This window comes from Aphis gossypii, chromosome 2 (assembly GCF_020184175.1).
Source record: "Aphis gossypii isolate Hap1 chromosome 2, ASM2018417v2, whole genome shotgun sequence".
Lineage (NCBI taxonomy): Eukaryota > Metazoa > Arthropoda > Insecta > Hemiptera > Aphididae > Aphis > Aphis gossypii.
In genome coordinates, this window is record NC_065531.1 from 68,650,441 (window position 1) to 68,670,469 (window position 20,029).

At 26.3% G+C, this 20,029-nt stretch overlaps 1 protein-coding gene across 2 annotated transcripts in view; it reads right to left on the bottom strand.

Annotated features, from left to right (window-relative positions):
• The window catches only part of LOC114126057 (uncharacterized), a 57,221-nt gene extending 48,914 nt beyond the window's left edge, over nt 1-8,307 (bottom strand). For both annotated transcript variants that reach the window (XM_027989933.2, XM_027989930.2), the window contains exon 1: nt 7,882-8,307. The gene's annotated coding sequence lies outside the window, so the exon portion shown is untranslated. The remainder of the gene's footprint in view (nt 1-7,881) is intronic.
• Nucleotides 8,308-20,029: the final 11,722 nt, after the last annotated feature.

Genomic DNA, 20,029 nt, shown 5'->3' on the forward strand with positions numbered 1-20,029 from the left:
CACGAGAGAAAGGAGCATCCATTGATACTACTTCCAATTTCGAATATTTAGGGATTTTAAAACGTTAAAATTTCTCCTATATTGCAGATTTTTATTTACAGCCAGAACTATGGCTTTACCTAGAAACCAAATATTTTATGAGCATTTTTGTTTTTATTTTATTTTTAAGGGGGGATCACTTTTGCACAGAACACAAATTGGTACGTTGACACAAATGTTCGTATAAAAATGTATACGAATTATCGACGAACGATTATTTGTTATAAGCTACTATTATACAAAAACGAAAATTACTCAGAATCATTAGCCATAACCCATCTGTTTTATACTACAACATTAGATCCAAATATTATAATAATTTCAATTCAATATTTCGATAAAATATTAATGGTTATTATTATATTTTTTTTTATATTCATACTCATTACTCGGAAGTAAAATACTTTTTGGTAAAACTCTATTTTAAAAATTGTTCCAAGTGAACTGCTATAGACATTATGCCTAACAATTCTGTTCCGTTATATTTCAGTATGATTTTTAATCGCTTTCAGATACGTTTTAATGTTACATACTCGTGTATATTACATTATATAATATAGCAATCCCGTTCGAGTGGATTTTCCAAACCCTAAGGGTGTACATATATATTATAAATAAAACCCTACACGTGCAATTTAATTGTATATATATATATTATATATATTATATATGTTGCATTTATTTAATCTTATACTCTCGACCTTAATATTGAGCTGACCCTCGTCTTGTTTCTCTCGATATAATAACATATTATAGACAACGTTGAAAATCGAAACCGTCATTCGTTTTTGCAAACCACGATTGTATATATAATACATTTTATACTTTTATTTTTATATATGTATATAAAACGTCAGCCGTTATTATTTCGAACATTCAGAATGTTATTATAAGAGAGAGAGAGAGAGAGAGTGCTCACTCTTCCCGTGGTTGGAAATCGAACGAAAGACGCACACTTATTACATTTTGTTTTCTATTAGTATTCCTTTCCGTTAAATCTGACAGGAAATTTAAAAAAAAAATCGATAGAACAAATCGTACCAAGAAAGGGAAATTTGAATGCGTTAGTATTATCAATGCGTTGGAATAATAATACGCATTTAGAACGAACGTTATGTTATCGCTCAAACCTCGCGGTCTCTAAAAACACATACTTATAGTTTATGGTATTAGTGAATTACGTTTGATTCCTTTGACATATTATTTTAGTCCTAGTTTATTGACTTAAAATCATCTAATTAGAATGAATGCGAGGATGTATATTTTTAAAAACAAAAAACAACGAGTTAACGAGTTTTAAACGATAACATTAAAACTAGCTGCGTTGTTGTTCTGCGTAATGTGCTATTCAACGGAAATCACACGAAGTTAGGGAATAATAATTGACTATGAGTATAATGCAGACGTCCTTTTATAAATATCCACGTATATTTCGATTTGAATGTGTTTACAGTTAGAAATTAGAATATACATTTTATAATTATGTCGTGTAACTGTTCCACTTTTATTTTTAAGTTAAATGATGTATTTATAAACCTATACAATTACAATAATAAAAAATATTTTGATGTTCGCGTGTAAAATTGAAACTAAAATAAGTATTATTATAATATTATATGTTTTATAATTAAAGGGATTGATGTAAATGCGATGTTACCATATAAGTCATAGCCATCGTATTGAATTATTTAAAACAACCATAAATTATTCTTAGTCATATTTTTTACTTTTAAGCATTTTTGGTATTTGCGCTTAACATATATCATTTTTATATTTTTATATTATACCTATATAATATTCTAACTTTCTGCAATAGTTATTACACAATAGCAGTAGATATAATAAAATAAAATAAAATAAAATTGCAATTGAATTGTGTACCAGTCTAATAGATTTTCGCCGTTATTGAATTGTCTGGGACATGCAATTATTGTTGATTTTATGAAAAATATATATTATAAAACAATTTACGACATTTTCCTACTCACTACACTCCTATACAGAGTACAATATACCTTATGCACTTTATTGACATTAAAATTAATTAAATATTCTATTAATAGTTTTTAGGTTTTTCAAATGCAAAAAATAAGATATCGAATTGAAATTTAAAAAAATAATGATAATAATATTAAAATGATGTACCAAAGTACCTTCAGTTCATCACAGTATCACGCACAACACACACTGTCTTTATGATAATTTATTGTAAGTACAATTTTATAACCATAAATCTGTATTATAATAATAATATGTATATTCAAAAATAAACTAATGAACTTTCTGTTAATGTCGTAAGTTAATTTACGTACTCAGCTCTTGTTTAATATATAATTCTCTATAGTTCTGAATACCTCTTAATGATTAATTCAATAACAAATTTATAAATTGAATTGCTATTTTTCTAAACGACAGTATAATATTAATATTGTTTGCACCCAACAAATATAATATAATACATTATTAATATACCAATTGATTTCATACCATTGAACACAAATTGCGTTTCTATAGAGTAGATTTATGTATACAGCTGATAAAATGTGAATAGGTAATAACTAATAACCCGGTCTTAGAATTTAATGGTTTTGCAATTTTGCATATCGATGTATTTCATTCACAATAAAAACGAATGAGATGCAAATTTAACTAAAGGTATTACGATTCCAAATATTATATTTTACACGCAAGTGCATACAATTCCAAATCTCAGAAAAAATCGTGGATTTTGAATTTCAAACCAAATTAATCAACTTTAAATATTTTTCAAAGTCTATATTTGTTTCTTTTTCCCAATATATTTCAAATACATTTTTAATATTTTACTCATATAATTTTAGAGTTGCCTATTAAGTGTCAAACATAATTTAAAATGCATATTTTATTATATATTTATTTTACATAATTTCAATTTTTTTGTACTTATTTCCTTGTTTTTGAGTGCACAATTGCATTAATATTTCATGGTTGTTTAGTGCATTAAATCCACAGCCCTGGTAATAACTATTAGAGCATATTATACGAATGGAAATGCATTGTACCATATTATCTATTAAACATGGTGTATAAAGAATTGTACAATATTGTAAAAAATACTATACAGTAATATAGCATATTATTATTATATTATTTATATAATTTTATAAAGTACTCTTTGAAAATACGTTTCCTCCACACATACAAAAAAAAAATTACAACAATAATGATAATAATTAGATGTCATACGTTAGGTTTTTGTATTCAATAACTGAAAAATGTTCCTAATTATTTTTATGTATGTATATTATATACTTATAATATATTTGTACGCGTGCAAACAGTGAATACGTATGAAAGTACATGATATTAATATGATATTCCACCTGGAAGGTGCATATTAAATAATAACTTACATTTTGTATATTATGAAAACTATGTTATGACATGATAAAAAATGGTCATTGAATGAGACTCGGTTCTGCGGAACAGCTCTAATTATCTCGTTCTACCCTAATGACGCGTTTTCATGTCTGTCTATAATTATTTCTGCAGTCATACGCTGAAAATATTATAGCAATGCACTGCACCCTTATAAAAATATTCAGTGGAAACCAAATATATACGAATACGCCCGTTAATGATTGTCGGTTGGGCAGTGTATACGATTGCTTTTATAGTAAAAAATTCTACACGATTATATTTTTATTATGATCATTGTATTATTCGTTCGGATTGTTGATTTTCCCAAAAGCTTCATTTTCATTTTTTTTCTACGTCATACCTATATAATTAATTATAACACGTGTGAATTCGAAAATTTTCATATTATAATACTTCATACGAATCGCTACAAAAATCGTAAATTACAAAACCTAATTACCATCGGATAATCGTTAATATATTCTATATTTTCGATACTGATCATTGTGAATTTTGAAAGTTTGTGATAATTAGCGAATTGTCCTCAGTACAGGTGGACAAAAATATCATAATTTGAATGCTTTACATATAAATTTGTTATATAATTATTTTAAAATAATTTTAATTTCATCTTATCCCTTATCGTCGTTTTTTTTTTTTAACTGTGAAATTGACTTTTAAATCACTCACACTGTGTATAAATGATGGTCATAATATTTAAATTTTCATAAAAATATTATATGAGGGAGTTTAAAGGAATTAATAACTATAAAATAGAAGTAAAAAGTATATCATTAGTGTTAATAATATTCTTGCTATACTATTTATACTAAAAAATACCTCATTAGTGTGTTTAAAAACTCACTTAAATTTTACTATTTTTTTGATGTACAAGAGATTTACACAATTAGACTAATACATTTTTATACTGATATAGCTAGTTTGTATAACTTGTGGAAAACAATTTATATTTATATTCTTTTAGATTCTTGATAAAATATTATATTTATAATACATCTACCTACGCAACTGTACGTTTTAAAAATTCTACCTTCTATGTAACTACGATATAATTTTAATAAAACAACATTGTATGTTATGTTTACCAATAATAACCAATAAATCGTATGTCTCATCGATAAAATATTTTTATAGACGTCAAACATTTTATTGTAAACAAATATTATCGCTTCGTTAAGCCTAAGATTACACTAAATATATTTAAATAATAAAGTATAGTGTGTTATTTTAGGTCATAACATTTTTGAATAACAAATTTTTAATTTAAACATGTTTTCTGAACTCAATCATCAGATTAAATATTATAATAATATTCTAAAAACAAAGCTGCAGTGTTTCCGTCTTTGGTAAGGAGTTTGTTTTTGAATGGAAATGTTTTGAAATAAGAAATGTCAGACTAGCAGATAAAAAAAAGTTTGCTAATAAAATCAGGCGCTGAAACATGACATCATATCGTACATTTGTACACATTTTATATTATAGAAGAAATAGGGGATCGTAGAATTGTTGTAATAAGATTTTTTATTTTTTTTTTTTATTTCCATTTTGTGCCACTTCACCACGACTGTCGTATTTATATTAGATATTGTCGGCTTTTGAGATTTCTGAATAATCTAAAATTGGTTACGGTACATTTCACGAGCATATTATATTATATTATAGTATATGATGTACGTGTGCACTACAACAAATATACGTTGAAACATATTCTTACTATTATTTCATTTAGGAAAGCCAGCAATATTGGGAAAAAAAACAAATATAACATAATATGATGGTGCGTTGTATTATATACGAGTAGCCCATTATTTCTACGAGTAAGAGTCGACAGTAACAATGGCGGATTTATATAGAAAAAAGTACGAGACCATATTATTATTACTATCGTAAATATAATAATAATAATATATAATCTATTATGTACGACGAAGAAAGACTACATGCATTAGCAAAGAAGAATCGTATAATATAAAATGGTGAACCTCGTGGTCTTCGTGTATAATATGAGTAGTAGCAGGTACCCTATAACTGCTGCAGAGATAGACCAAAGGCCGAGACAAAGAATAAGAAGTATGTACCGTGAAAATTGGTTCAATATATATATATATATATATATATATATATATATACATACACACATGAATAGAATGTACAATATACATGTATATGAAAGCAGTCGTAATAGGATTTGCGAAAAATAATCCCAATACGTTCATGCATACACATATACATATATATATATATATATATATTTTATATATGATGTTCGAACGTAAAATTATCGAACACGTTATTTTGTATATAGTAATATGTGCGCAAAGGCCGTATAATAGGATAATAATTTTGCACACGCGTTACGATATCCCGGCGCGATGGATTATAAATTTAAAAAAAAAAAAATCAAAATGTATGACGGTTAGTTATTGAGCAATAATTCCGTTCGAACGAGCTTAATCTTCTGTACTGATGTGTTTTTATTTAATATTCATCGTGCACATTTAACAAAATATAACTCGCGTGTTTACTAGCTACTATTCACGCGTATTATGTTACATTATGTTATATTTGAGCAGCTACTTGCGTTTTACTTAAAATATGAAAACAAATAGTGTCGTAAACGTTGATACCTATTAAGTGAAAATACGTTATAAATTCGTAACTGTTTAAATTAAATTTAAAAAATATCGCGTTTCATAAATATTTTTGTTTAATAATACCCATTAAGTATAATATATTTTAGAGTCGACAATACTCCCATCACTACGAGAGCTTATTCCACAATGATGGGTGAATTTTTGTATATTAAGATTTTAATTTACATAAAAAAAAAAACATATTTTATAACATACATTTTTGACAATTATACTAGCACTACTAAAATTACTATAGAAAAAATTTAAAACATAAAAGTTATTCTAAATCAAATTTAACTCTAAAGTAAGTGCACGTAAAATCGAATGTTTAATATACATTTAAACATATATCTTAACGAAAAATGTTTACGTACCGTAGACAAACAAATGTAGTGATGTCAAAGTTTTTTCAAATATTGGTGTCTCTGTTAGACCTTGTCCTATTTTTTGTACAACATGTGCGTTTCGATATTTTCATATACAAGGATTTTAATTTTTAATTTATTAACTATATTTTATATTATTTTATTAAGATAAACATTCAATAAATTATAAAATGTATAATTTTTCATTCACTTCATTATAATGTTTTATGCTCCAAATTCGATACGTAATTTACACGAAGGGAATAAATTATGATGAATAATAAAAAAAACGCCAAAGTGTTACATTTTAATAACAAAATATGTTACCTATTGATAATAATAGAACAATTCGTTAAGACCGTTGTCATGTCTATCTGTCATATTTTTTGGCTGGTAAGTATGTTCATCTAGACATATTTCATATTTTTGTACACATATATAAATTTAATCTTAAAATTATTAATAGTAAAATTGTTTAATAACGTTTATTAATTACAATTAATTGTAAACGTAACTTTATTTATTTCGTATACGAGTAAACTATTAATCGTATTATTTTCTTAATTAATGTGAATAAAATAAACGTTGTCCACTATTTTATACTAACTGCATATTATTATGCTGTATTATATGTTTATGAAATATAAATGTTGAACTCAATTTAAAATGACATTTCAATATTATTATCTTTAAAATAATAAAATAATATTAATACATATATAATTTTTATTTAGCTGTTTCATTTCAATTAAACGTCGACTAAGTTATATTTTAAAAATTATATAATGAAGGAATTGAATGTACTATCTTCACTATAATTTGGACACCATACCTCATAGGTACGTTAAAATGTTATTATTTCTATTAGTTATTAATACTTAATATTACGGGTGTAACAAAATTGATGATAATTATTAAAAATTAAACTATTTACCTATATGTATACAATTTTAAAGTTTAAAATAATTTTCAGGCACAAAGGTTATTTTCATTCGTTTTAATGATGCGAGAATAAAATAAAATACAAAATAATTATTATGTTAATTAAATAGAGTTTAGTAATTGGTTAAAGACTATAATAGTATAATTAATCATTACATTGATTTATTAATAATTATCAAAATTCAAAATTATGAAAAACATATATTATGGTGAAAATAAAATGTTTAAAATACTACTTGTTAAAAACTTAAAAATATTACAATGCTAACGATAAAAATGTAAACGAAAAGGGCAGTCGGATTTGTTTAAACGGGTAATTTTTATCACATTAATAATTAATATCGACGAAAATATTTTTTTTCGCAACCTTTATAATCTTAAATTTACGATTTCAATAGGATTTGGACATAAATATACAAATAGTATCCATAGGTATACATAATAATTATGTTAGATAAATTTATGATATTTTTTCAGCCCACCTTTTTTCTCATTATTGTTTCACACGTCGAGACGCGCGTTCCTATATATTAACATAGCCAGATAATATAGGTATTTAGCTGCGATCCCGATTTCAAACAGTAGGAATATATAATATTCTACCGGAACGTCATCAGTATTAATGTTAAAGTCAAATTAAAGCACGTGCTCACATTTTAAAACGAAAATGAAAATTAATCACACATCGAATCGGTTATTGCAGTTTTCTCGCGAATAATCGTGTCATTGCGGTATCAGCTATAGGTACTCGTACATAGTAAATAATACATTTTTAAAATAAATATCATCGATGAAACGCGTGTTAGTTTAGAGATGATTACGATAATACGCGTGTTTCGTGATATGCCGAAATCTATAGACACGTCCGAAGTTATCCATTTCAAATGGTCGTTCGCACGTTACTAGCGAAGCGAAGATGCCCATTGATGAAGCCCGCGTTCCCCCCACTACCGATTTGGCAACCACTCTCCTCTCTATTTTTGCAGCCAATGCACATCTCTTCCCTAACTAGCGGTCACATCATTATTGTTATTAATATGCAAAGTGTTTATCGACTGTGAACAGTTGACGAACATTTGGCAGCATCGTCCGATTTTTGTTTTTATCACTTTATTATATTTTTACGAATAAATATATAATGTGTACATAATATATATATATGTATATGTACAGTAGTATATATGCAAACATTCGAATATTACATATAAATAATCTTACACATGCACACAGATCAGCTGCGATTTAATAGGGCCAAGGCGAGTTTTTCCGTAACGCGAATTATTATATTATACTATAATACGTTTATATCTATTAATGGACGCAAAAATTATTATTATTGGTTCATTTTTTACACTCTCGCTCGTAAACTATAGTGCAAACTGAAAGTCTGAGCATTTTCTCAGGCTTTCCTTGCGGGATTTATGCATAATTCATGTGATGTAAAGGGGCGAAGGCTGTCCGAAATTACAAGTATTCCCTTTTTGTTTTTCTTCGGAAATTAATGTTAACGAATTCAAACAGAAACGGAATGCGGTGACGGAGAAAAAATTATTGTTGTTTAACTTTATTGAAAAATTATATTTTGGTATAAAACTTCTACAATTTTGCATAATAGCCGTGTTATAAAGTGTGTAGTCAGATGGGGTGGAAATTAATTTATTTTTTACTTACATAAAATAAATACGAGTAATATGAATAACGAATACAATTATTTTCGAAACTATTTGTTATTTTATCAAAGTCAGAGAGTTAAATTTAATTTAAAAATATATATGCATAACAATATGCGCATCTTAAACATCGTGATTTATTTTGTGTGATTACTGATTATAATATTGTAAATACCTATTTATACAATACCTTTATCCTGGAGGTGTATTATCTCATTTCACAACTTTGTTACAATAATTTTCCCATTGATAATATAAATATAGTATAAAATATAATGAATATTTCTAGTTTGGAATAATTAATATACGTACTTACTATCTATAAACAAATAATTGTCATAATGCCATGATCTCAAGTACGATAGTATTATATTAGTATAGTAGGTACGTTATTATTTGTATTATTTTAAATTTAATATTAATTGGATGGCGTTTGTGAGAAACTGTTCAAACCTATTTTTGATTTATACATAAGTTTTTTTTAGGAAAGTTTTTACCACATTGACTGGTGAGTGGTGTCATAAGACTACATGTCTACATGAATACAATGTAGAAAAGATAATATATATTTATAATTTATCGTCTCTACGTCTATACATTATACAATTTATCTATTCTGTGGTCTATATATCTTGGACTAATGTATATAATAAGATGCAAAGATATCTTAGTTCGTGGTGCATATAAATACATCGGTTATCATTTTATTTGATTTCAAAAACACAAATTCATGATAAAAGACTATAAGGTCTAAACTTCAAAGTAAGTTTTGCCTTCCTGACAACTTTCGACATGAATCCTTTCTTCTTACACAAAAGCCGTCCAATTCCATTACATAATTTTATTCACGTGGTGTGTTTTGTTGATCAACAACCGCGATATTATTATGATTATTGTAATAAACGACCACAAAATATATGTTTTACAGTACGAATAAAAAATTAAGAAGGATATAATATATCATAGTTATATTTATTTATAGGTACTTTTTTTTTATTTTCTGTTCAAATGAAAATCTTATCTTTCTAGCTGCTATCTAGGATTAACTGAAGAAAAAAACACATGCGTCGGTTATCGGATAAAAGACATGTCATTAATACATTTTTTTGGATCACGTTCAATTCCCGACACGGCGACACACGACAAATGTTATGTGTATCTGTCTCTCGAACTGTTTTAGAAATCACCATCCTTGATGTTTCGATAACGTTCATCAAAAAAACGTCTAACTCGTTTTAAAGCTTGTAACGTTTTAACGGCTATATTTGACGATTTGCTGTCATGTTTGTGTTTAAATATCCATCAGAATCAATCAAAATCCCGATAGAAAATAACACTTAAATAATAATAATAATAATACAATTCTGCTTTCTTATAGCATTGGATTTTTCAATTTTCGAATGAGTGGTGTTGAGAAGACCTACGTGATACATTATATTGAAAAAAAGTTTCATTTTTTTTTTTTAATTAACAAGGTAAGTAACCACTCTGTTGTATGTAGTTGTAAAGTATAATTCGTCATAGAACGACATGAATAAGTTCGTGTTATAAAAAGGCAAAAGTATAAAATTAATTGAAAAATTTCATTGTGTAGGTACTTATATAAATTGAAGATTTTTATCTTTAATGATTTTAAAAAGCTAAAATATAACAACTTGTGAGTAACCTTATATTAAATTTTAAAGTGATGTACCTACAACCATAATGTAAAATTTCTACTAATAGTTCAAAAAAAATTTTTTAAAAATTATACCATATAAGTATAGAAAATTCAAATATTTTTATACCATTATAATATTACCATTTCGTTTTAATTCAAATATTTACGATTACTCTGTTTTGAATTACCTGCATTCAAATAAAAATAAATTTTGTCGAAAACTACTAAGTTTGGGTGAAAATTCTCGTTATTCTTTATATATACATACATATTTTTTTTTTAAATAATTATTACAAGAAAGTACTGGACATATTTTACTATAAATTCCCTCAAATACTATTTACATTCAATTTCCTATCAGAAAATACATTTTGAAAATCTGAGCATTTACTACTCGAAAAAGTTATGATAGACACAAAAAACACACATCAATGCAAAATTATAACATACTTTGGCTCCACTCAGAATCTAAGATATGAAAATGGATATAAAATCTGTATGAATATCAGTCTAAAATATTTCTTTCCATTCTTTTCATTTCTTTAGAATTACAATTCTATCTTTTTTTTTTATTTCTATTTTTTTATCTCTCATTTAAAATTTTAAAGAACTTAAAATTCTATTTTAATACCAATATATTATTTTTATTGAATAACCAACTTGATTCAATGTTATACATTTATAACTTATATAAGTAAATTAAACAATAACTTATACTAACGACGCACTGCAGCCTTTAAATATTGCTATCACGCCAATTTTCACTGATGTTAAGGTCTTAATATCTTGTAAATCTCAGGCTAAAATCCAAGAGCTGTTAACGTGTCATATAAAGATAATAATTATACAAAGAAAGATATCTGGGTTCAAAATTAGAACTAGTAGACTGCCATAACTATTTTAAAAACTATGTGAAGTTCACTTAACGTCACATAATTTTAAGTTATTTTACTTATTAATTCATAGTGACCGCTTTATGAAACAACTATCATCAGACTTAAATAATAAAACGTAACATTTCTTTGAAGTTATGTTTGCTCGGTAAACTTTTATTTTATCAACTTTATCTTATTACATCTAAATTATCACATAAATAAAAACCATTTATTGATCATAATTCATAAGTAATTATTTAAATGAAAACTAAAACGATCAAAACATTCAAAATATTTTCTGAATAACTAATTTAGTTCAACGTGTATTAACTTTTGGTAAAGAAAACAGTCTGTTACAATTACATTTAATCTTTTGGGACCGATTAATTAAATATCTTGTAATAATATACCTACGCAAAACAATTACTGGTGCATTCAAATAATATAAATAGGTCAAATAGTGTAAAATCAGTGCGCTATGTACAATAGTAGGAGAATAATTTTACGTTTATCTCTATGGTTTCTACGTCACTTAAAGTTTAAGTTCGCAATATTATACTAAAAACTACGGAAAGCAACGACTATACTCTTCGTTAATTAAAACATTTAATGTTTGGAATTAAAAGCTTTGAATACAGACCAAGCGCATATAATGAACTTTCTAACTTATAATAGCAATTTGAAAATACACACGTTACACTATCTTGCCATCTCGGTGTAAAAGTTTTATTAATTTGCATATTATATTCTCCAATAAGCAAACAATATGTCATTTTAAATTTTCATACTTACAATTTGTGTAATATCTTGTTACAGTGCATAAAAGGTGTCGGAATACGATAATTTATTATAAATGATTAATAACACATAACAAAAAGTATAATATAATCTAGTGTTGTAACGTCTTTATAACTGAATCATAATAAATTTAAATTAAGTACCTAAGAATATTCTACAGCTTAATTAATTTTAGAACATCGCTGTTTATGATTTCAATACCTAGTCAACAATGAGGAGTGAACCTCATTTCTATTAACTATATATTATGTTACACATTGAACATTCAATGACTTTTTTGAATACACATTTTTCTGACACATCTAATTAGTAATTACTATAATAATATACTATAGGTAATAGGATTCGCTACTTACATATGCGTATTTACTTTTTGTCGTTTAAACAATCTACTCGTTGATATACAATAAATTTAGTGTCGAGAAAAGAGAATTTTTTTTTTCATTAAAAAAATAAAAAACATTGTTTTAGAAATTTATCTTAAATTTTTATTTTGTATATCGAACATAGTGTATGTAATAAGTTAACTTGTCTTGATAGACAAAATAGATGTATATATAATATATACAATATATACATATACATAAATTCCATAATTAATACAATATTAAGTATCAAGTATGCATATTATTACCGCAACAATAATGTTTACCATAATCAGTAATTATTAATTATGTATACAGCATCTAGTAGCGGTTGATTTAGGTACCTACTGACTACATAAATTATGGTAAATGGCAATACAACACATACAGTAATCGGATTTCCTCGAACACTTCATAATATTTCACACAGCACTAAGTATCAATTTTGAATTAATTAAACCGATCATGATAAAATATAGATTTCAACCTTTTTTCAATTTTTTTTAAATTTCAAAATAAGGTATAAATAATAGAAATCTTATAAATAACCATTATATTAAATAAAATTATTTATTATTAACGTTTACAATAATTGAGCAATGTACGCATAATATTATGAAGATACACACATAAATGTTATATAATGTGGAGTAGAAACTATGTAGAATACACTTTGCTATTGAATTAGATTTGGTTTTTAAAAATAATACAAACAAGAACAGATTTTATTTTTATTTACCAAAGTTCATAAAAATTACTATACATTATGATAACATACACAACAATCATTATTATAATATTAGTGATAATTTATATAATTTTATTGTTGCGTGTACTCGTAGTTTATGGCTACATAAATTCTGCAGTCGTACAAATAATAAATATTTTATTATTTTCTAGTTTTTTAGTATCAATTTTAAATTTAGTACACGCATATTTTTAAGTGACTTATGGTGACATAAAAACTTTCTTTTTTTTTTTTTGTAAAATTTATTATTTACATGATATAATATGATTCGTTTATTTGTAAACTGTTTGGTGTATAAATAAATAATTAATAAAAATAAAACAACTGTTTGACTTTTCGAAGCTTCAGTATTTAACCTTTATACCTAAACGTATATTTAACTTTGAAATTAATTTCTTCCTACCTATTTTTTTACCTAAGCTTACTTATCGCTTTATTTCCCAAAAATGTATTTTAAGAAGTATAATTAAAGTTTGTAATCTTGATTTTTTTTTTCAAACTACAGTATGTACTATATAAATGCATTTTATAGAATTTTCAATTGTTAGACCATCGGAAAAAAATAATAAAAAATTCAAATTCCCGTGTATCAATAAATACAAGTAAAATAATTGAGTCTATATATTAGCCCATAGACTTATACCTGCAAACCCCAAAATTCTAATTAAATTTTAAATCGCGTGTAACAAGCGGCAGTATAGAGCTACATAACAAATAATATAAACGTAAACGTCTCGTGTAAATATATATACGTCTACATAGTATTACGTTTTATTAAACTTTATTTTTTTTTTTAAGCGCCTCTGCAAGAAAGTTACCTTAAAACTAATTTGTCCCACACATAATGTCTAAAAACATAACAATAAATATCTGCTGAATGAATGATAAATACATTATTATATATATTTAACTTATTAAGGCTGGTTAAACATCTTTGGCTATACCAAAAATTTTTTCTTTCTAACTGCATTTCATTACTGTGATTTGTTTTACCATATTTCTTTCAATTGCTAAGAATACCATACTTCAATTTAAAAATAAGTTTATGACTAAATAAATTTGAATTCTTTTCAAACCATGTTGTAATAAAAAGTTTGCACAGCTATTTTATAGCAGGTGCCTATATTATACTTGTGAGATTTAATTTAACGTGCATTTTAGTTGAATACATACATCACGGAACAAATAGTCTTCAATGTTTATTGAGTGGAAATTGTTTAAAACTTTTGATGCTTGATATTAAGAAGTCTTAAATAAGTTTGCAACAGCATGTGTCTGCAGTATGTAAGTTATTAAGTCAACACTTTTATAATTAAAAAATAACATTTATGTTCAAAAATTATTATTATATTGTATAATGTGAAATGTTTAAATGTAAAGGTATTGTATAAACATTAAACACAATATTTTTAACTTACCTACCTAAATAATACACATTATAATATTATACTCATAATTGTGTATACAGTATTATGATACTAGTTTAAAATTTTAAAAACTATACGATTAAAAATTTCAAAGTTTAAATTTGTCTAAATTAAAATATTAAATTATAAATCATAAAATGTATTATTTATCATATATTTTATAGTCGCGGTATTCATAGTAACTAATCAGGAATCTCCAAAATAAATTCATGCAATCATGCCCATCCAATGTTCATCAATATTCTAGTATAAAATTGCTGGATAAAGGCTTTCTAGCGATAGAAGTTTTTTCGTTCCAGTAAACAAGCGTATAAATAAATTATTTTAAATAGGTATAGGACCAAAGGTACTTAATCGACTCGTTTGAACTTTAAATTGACTATACGGTTGGATCAGTAAAACTGAAAAACCAATTTGGTTTTTAAATTCAATATAGGTGTAAAGTAAGAATATATATTTTTAGTGTGAAATACATTTTTATTTTAAATAATATATGCAATTTTAATCATTCTGTTTAAAAATAACTTTCTATTACTAGATACATATAATACATATGGTATATATTATAATTTATTTAAATATTATTGTTGAATATGGACACTTCACGTCTATATATATCTTGTATTGTTGACTATAGTTTATGTATGAATAAATACATATTTTTTAAAAAGTCTCATTTATAGTCATTGAAAGATAAAAATTAAAATTCCATCCAACTCTATGTCGGCTGATAAATTCGATTACCAACGTAAAATGTTAATTATGCAGATAATATTATATATATATATATATTATGTTGATTTATTGTGTAAGCGTAACCACTATCACAGTTGTAGAAAACTGCAGTATCTTGCATACTTGCATTTATAATCCATGTATTACATATTTATATGCTGCAGGTGATTATATATATTTACTAAATTACCTAACATATTGTCGATTGGAAGAAGTCATATAATTTTCCAGTAATTCAAATATCAAGTAATCTTCATAGCTATAACAATATATTTATTAAAAAAAAAAAATGCAATGCTCTGCGTTGTGCATTGTTGTTCAACGGTCGATTTTTCGGGTGGTTAAAACGGTTACGAAAACGCAATAACTACGCTTTTCGTGAACGCCCGGGTGTCGCACTTTCGTATAATATATATATTTTATTACGTTACCGCCTTTCCCTATCAAACTGCAACAGAGTTTACGGCCTTTGGCTGCGATTTTTACGGCGGCCCGCACGCCGTTTCTCTCCAACTCGCTCGTCGATAAAAATGTCCATGTATGAATGTTGTATATATATATATATATATATATACCTATGTATATAATAATGTGAACACTTATACTCGGTCAGATACTTCACCATATACATATATATAATACATTACAACAACTCATACTGTAACAACTATACGGAACTACTATTATTACTACTCATACCGACCTGTCGTAGATTCCGGAGCTGGATCGCATCCGATCGCGTGCAGGCAATTGGATTTTATGTCGGACCCTAATATCGTTTCTAGATTGCCGTATTGCGTGGTTGCTAATGGTTGTCAAGACTCTGCACGGGGTGGACAAATCTCGAAAGACGCAAACGACGATTATCCCTCTTACCCGACCACCACCGCGGCTGTCCGCGGGAAAACGTCCACGAACAACGCGATAAGAGTTATACATTTTATACGATGACGAGGAGGCTTTTAATATATTAGTAAGTATATCGATATTTTATAAGTCGGGTAATAACACTTCAAAATAAAACAATTGACAATTTCGTTTTCCATAGAAAATATAAGTGTAAAATATTATAATCAATAATATTATTATCCAATAGGTGTTCGATTTATTTTTATGTATTTTTCTAAAATCAAAATTCAAAATTTCCAGTGCATTTTATCAAGAACTTGCGTTCTGAACACTTCGGAATCCATCAAAATATTTTTGTCCAACTGTTAGATTCAGTCTTGATCCAATTTGACGCGACATTTCCAATCCGATTTGAAGCTTAGTTTAAAATTATTTATAATCGGTTTATTTCGATCCAATCTGATCTAGTGTGATCTAATACCTTAAGGATAGCACTGAACTTCGATGTAGGTTTTGATTTCATGTTCTTTAAAAGGCTACGGTTCTAATATCAGTTATATTTTTATAGTGTAGCCCTAGAAATTATTCTAAAATCTATAGGTTAGGAACTCCTATAAAAGGTTTACTCAAACTACGCATTTTTCGACTATGTAGGGGAGTGCTTACGTTCAAATACTTAATCTCATTGCTCACACTTCAAAATAACAGGTATACACACAAATGCATTATAATATAGAAATGGAATAATTATATGATCAATTAATATAATATCAAAATAATATTTAATGCACATGATCGATATTAAATGTGATCGTGACGTCATCAGAGTATCAAAAGACTATACACTGATAGTCGACAGAGTTAAGTCTAATAGTCTTATAAACGAACGAGCATACAACGGGATTTGTAGGATTTGGTGCTTAAACGATTGACGTTGTCGTTTTCGTAGTTTGTAATGTTTAATAATAATAATAACTATAATAACATTAAGTCTGAGCCGTAAATTGGAACCGCGCTTTATTATTATGTATAAGAACGGCACAGAAAATCATGTTTGAAATACCGCTCGTATTTAATTCAATCCTCGAGTAAGTGTACGCAACGGCTGTTACATCACAGACTATAATGTTTTGTTGATATTATGTTGTACACATTAACATAATAAAGGGATTGAAAGACAGTTTTGATAAAATATGTCATTAAGAGAGCCAAGAAGATCCCTGCGGCGTAATAATACCTACGTACTATATTACGTATCAAACAAAATTCCCAATGCCATGCTACCAAGAGTTATTTTAATAAAAATGATGTCCATCAAAACATAAATTTTAAAAAATATTATGAATTTTAAATGCTAAATAACTCGATTAAAACAAAAATACGCCAATGGATTCTAAGTAAAATGTATTGGTAACCTAACGACTGGATTTAAAATTGAATTTGAAAACTTACTCAAATAATGCCTAATCAATAATTCAAACAATTATAATATAACCGAATTTTCAAGCAAATAATTATGACAAAAACAATTTTTACTGAGTTCAATAGAAATTTGAGTTTTAACTCATAAAATATGATTGTTACATCGATACAAAAAAAAAAATGTATTTTATTATCTAAGTTATTTCAAAGGTCTATGAATAATAAGAGAACGTTGGATGCTTAATTAATTGAATGAGAACAATAATTAATTGTTTTTAAAACACGATTGTATCGACCGACGTATATTACATGGTTAATTTCATGTTTGATAAAAAGTAACAAAAAATAATACTATAAATAACGATCTGAAGAATAAAGATACTATAGTTAATGATAAATGAGTAAAAAAAAAATACTACGTATAACTAGTTAGATAGAATATATTATATTTGGAAAATAATTAAATCTAGGTATAGAAAAAATGCGATAAAAATATACTTGGAAGTTAATACAGTGAAAAGTTATATGATACAACATATAATATTATACAACGTGAAATTCATTGCCACATAATTTTTCATTGCCTACAACTGTAGTAATTACAATAGTAATACAATAGTAATACTACGTGGTATACTACTGTAGGTACCAAGATCCCAGAATCTTATTTTTTGTTCAACGTCACGCTAATTTTTAACTTGAAAAGAAAAATAAACAAATAACAACAATAATTTGCAATTTTTTAATAGGATTTATTGGTCGACGGCATTCGCCGTGTTTCGCATTAAATATCGTTCATTAATGTTGTGTATATGTTTGTCATGTTATTAAAATATGGTTTATTTGCAAATTTGCAATGTCATGTTTGGCAGAAGCGTTGTACTGTGCACCTTGTGCAATGAAAATATATTTTTTTTAATCTAAATAAACCACAGAGGAAGATATAAAGCGATCAACAATACCAGGGTCCTATATTGTGCGTGACGAGTTTGTTCTGCAGTTGTGCGTTTTATTATTTTATTTTTAATTCGAATTAAGCTACTGCCAGCGAAATGCAATATAATAATATTATTATATAAAATAAAAATATTTTTTTGACGATGTCGTTATCAGTATTTACACTATATACCTATCATATATGCAATTAATGTAAAGCACATTAATTGGCATTAAATTATATAAGACGGCGGCCGGTTAAGTTAGATACTTTTATACACATATATTGTATTTAATCTCTGAAATTGTATATTATATTATATGTTTTGTGGCGTTTGAACATTGCATTGTATATATGCGACCAAGGACCTATAATATAAAATCGTATTCGAGCAATAAATGCGCGAAAACATATAGCAACAATATATACGGTTATAAAATATAATATTAAAAAAAAATAGTATGTATCTGTTATTGCAGCGTATAAAAAATACGCGTATTTTAGCTCAACATTTTAAAAATTATTACGATTAAATTAATAAATACATTAGTATATACTCATTATACTCTCGTTTTTCAAACTAACTAAATATTTAAATTATTAAATTAAACCTCCGACCTCGTAAATCATTAGTACAATTTCTCATATTCTAATCAATTTAATTTCAATAATTACTTACTATATATTATAAATTTAATCGGTTTTATTCAAAAATCAACTAAAAAATATTTTACTTTTAATTTAGACCACCTATTGCGACTGATTAAAAAACTATTATTACTATCAAATAATTATTAACTATTTTACTGCTTTAGAAATATTTTGCACTTTTGCTCAGTTTGTCTCAGTAAGACCATTTTGTAATACAGCTTATTGTATAATATTATATTGTACCAAGCAATGTATACGAGTATACGACTTAAGTTCAGACAGTAAACAATATGCACCAACAATTGATATTACTCATAGCTGCACCTCTAACTTTTAGTAATCGAAATTACTTGGAAAATTCAAAATAAGTAATAAAATTATAATGATTCGGTGTTTGTGTAGGGTCGCGAACCGTTCAATAAGAAAATCTCTTCAATATTTGATTGAATACGATACTATTTAATTTTTAAGTACATTTAGTTTAACCTATACG